At 53.2% G+C, this 2589-nt stretch overlaps 1 protein-coding gene across 1 annotated transcript in view; it reads right to left on the bottom strand.

Annotated features, from left to right (window-relative positions):
* The window catches only part of LOC130586160 (otoferlin-like), a gene marked incomplete at both ends in the record, with an annotated part of 101375 nt that overhangs the window by 83347 nt on the left and 15439 nt on the right, over positions 1-2589 (bottom strand). The gene's annotated exons all lie outside the window — the stretch shown is intronic.

The following is a 2589-nucleotide window of genomic DNA, read 5'->3' as shown; positions in this document are numbered from 1 at the left end:
GGATCATGAAATCCCAAACTGGTTTGGGTGGGAAATTGTGGAATCCCAAACCGGTTTGGGTGGGAATCGTGTAATCCCAAACTGGTTTGGGTGGGAATCACSGAATCCCATGGGAGAAAAAGCCATTTTTCCCTTTTTGTTTTGGCCACAATGAAGTGCCAATTCCAGATGGAATTTATTAATCCAATAATGGAATAATGAATTTATTAATCATTAATAATTTTATTTTTTTATTTGGAAAAATGAGCTGATTCCAGGAATTGTGTTTGGATTCCCAGCTCCGGGCTGGGAATCCGTGTGGATTTAGGGATTTGGTAGACCTGTGGCAATTTTGGGATTCTGTGCTCTCAGAGGGGTTTTCCAGCCAAAATGGTTCTGATATTCCATGATTCTGTGATTTGGGAATACGAGGAGTAACCTCCTTTACCCATCACCACAGAATCCATGAGGAGCAGGCAGGGAATGTGGGGATCCCGAGGGAGCCATGGCGGCACCAGGATTCTCTCTTCCCTCTCCCCTTCTCCCACTTCCAGAGTCTCCCCTCCACCTTAAGAATTCCTTAAGAATTCCTTGGAATTCCTTATGAATTCCAGAAACTTCAGGGCTCTGATTTCTCCCCTCTTCCAACCATTCCCTTTTCCAATGGGTTCAAGAGCTCCCAGAGTAAAACCCACAGATGAAGCCATCGCAGAAAACACAACTCCAAAAATGTGGAAAACTGCCCGAAAATCCATCCTAGCATTCCATGAATCCCCTCATGGCTGCATATCCCAGAATCCCAGAATCCCAGAATTCCAGAAGTTAGAAAAACCTCCAGAGTCATCAAATCCAACGTGGGACCAATTCATATCTCATCCCCAGTGCCACATCCAGGAATTCCTTSGACACCTCCAGGGATTGGGAATCCACCGCCATCCAAGGATTCGGCCCTGAGCATCCATAAACTCATGGAAAACCGTTCCCGGCTCAGACTCCATCCCAACGGAATCACCTGCAGCATTCCCAGTCCTGAGCTGGGGTTGCAGTGGGTTCATGCCAGGGAATGTCGGGATCCCATCCCATTCCGGGGACTTTTCCCATTGGAAAATTGGATTCCCATTGGATTTTTCCCATTTTTCCCAATGGGATTTTTTCCATTCCGGGGCAGACCCCGGGAGCTCACAAAGACACCCAAGGGAAGCCACGGATCCTTAAATTAATTAAATCCTTAATTTAATTAATCCTTATATTAACAATGTTCCTTGGAAGAGCCGGAGGAGTTCCAGCTGCCATCCCAGGATTCCTCAGGGATTCCCAGCAGGAATCACCACGTCGGTGTGGGATTTGCTTATCCTGGGGAAGGGTTGAGATCCCAACAGGCGCCTCAATCCTGGGAGCAAATCCAGGCACCTGAGATCCCACTGGGAATTCATCCCAAGGGGGGATTGACCAGGAGCCAGACCCTCCATCCCTTGGGATCTGGGGATCCTCCTTCCCTGGGGAGCTGGATCATCCATCCCTGAGGATCCCAGGAACCAGACCCTCCATCCTTTGGGATCCCAGGAGCTGGATCATCCATCCTTTGGGATCCAGGGAGCCAGACCCTCCACCCCTCAGGATTTGGGGAGCCAGACCCTCCACCCCTCAGGATTTGGGGAGCCAGACCCTCCATCCTGAGGATCCCAGGAGCTGGACCCTACCTTCCTCAGGATCTGAGGATCTGGCTCCTCCATCTTTTGGGATCCAGGGAGACAGACCCTCCATCCCTCAGGATCTGGGGATCTGGACCTTCCATCCCTTAGGATTTGGGGAGCCAGACACTCCATCCCTGAGGATCCCGGGAGCTGGATCATCCATCTCTCAGGATTCAGGGAGCTGGACCATCCATCCCTTGGAATCTGGGCAGCCGGACTCTCCAGCTGAGTATTCCAGGAGTCGGACCCTCCATCCTTTGGGATCTGGGGAGCTGGACCCTCCATCCCTGAGGAYCTGGGGATCTGGACCCTCAATCCTTTGGAATCTGGGCAACTGGACCCTCCACCCATTGGGATCCGGGGTGCCGGACCCTCCATCCCTGAGTATCCCAGGAGCCGGACCCTCCATCCCTCAGGATTTGGGGATCTGGGCAATCGGACACTCCATCCCTTGGAATCTGGGCAACCGGACCCTCCATCCATTGGGATCCGGTGAGCTGGACCCTCCGTCCCTCAGGATTTGGGGAGCCGGACCCTCCATCCCTGAAGATTCAGGGAGCTGGACCCTCCTTCCCTGAGGATCCCAGGAGCTGGACCCTCCATCCTTTGGGATCTGGGAGCCAGACCCTCCATCCCTCAGGATCTGGACTCTCCAGGCCTCGGGATCCAGGAGCTGAACCCTCCTTCCCTGAAGAGCTGGATCATCCATCCCTTGGGATTCCAGGAGCTGGATCATGCATCCCATGGGATCCGGGGAGCCAGACTCTCCATCCCTCAGGATTTGGGGAGCCAGACCCTCCATCCTGAGGATCCCAGGAGCTGGACCCTCCATCTGTCAGGATTTGGGGAGCCGGACCCTCCATCCCTTGGGATCCGGGGAGCTGGACCCTCCATCCCTTGGGATCAGCATGGAATG

This window comes from Malurus melanocephalus, unplaced genomic scaffold, assembly GCF_030028575.1.
Source record: "Malurus melanocephalus ecotype Western Australia unplaced genomic scaffold, MMel_1.1 scaffold_1088, whole genome shotgun sequence".
Lineage (NCBI taxonomy): Eukaryota > Metazoa > Chordata > Aves > Passeriformes > Maluridae > Malurus > Malurus melanocephalus.
The sequence above is the reverse complement of the archived record's forward strand: the minus strand, read 5'-3'. Positions and strand labels throughout refer to the sequence as shown.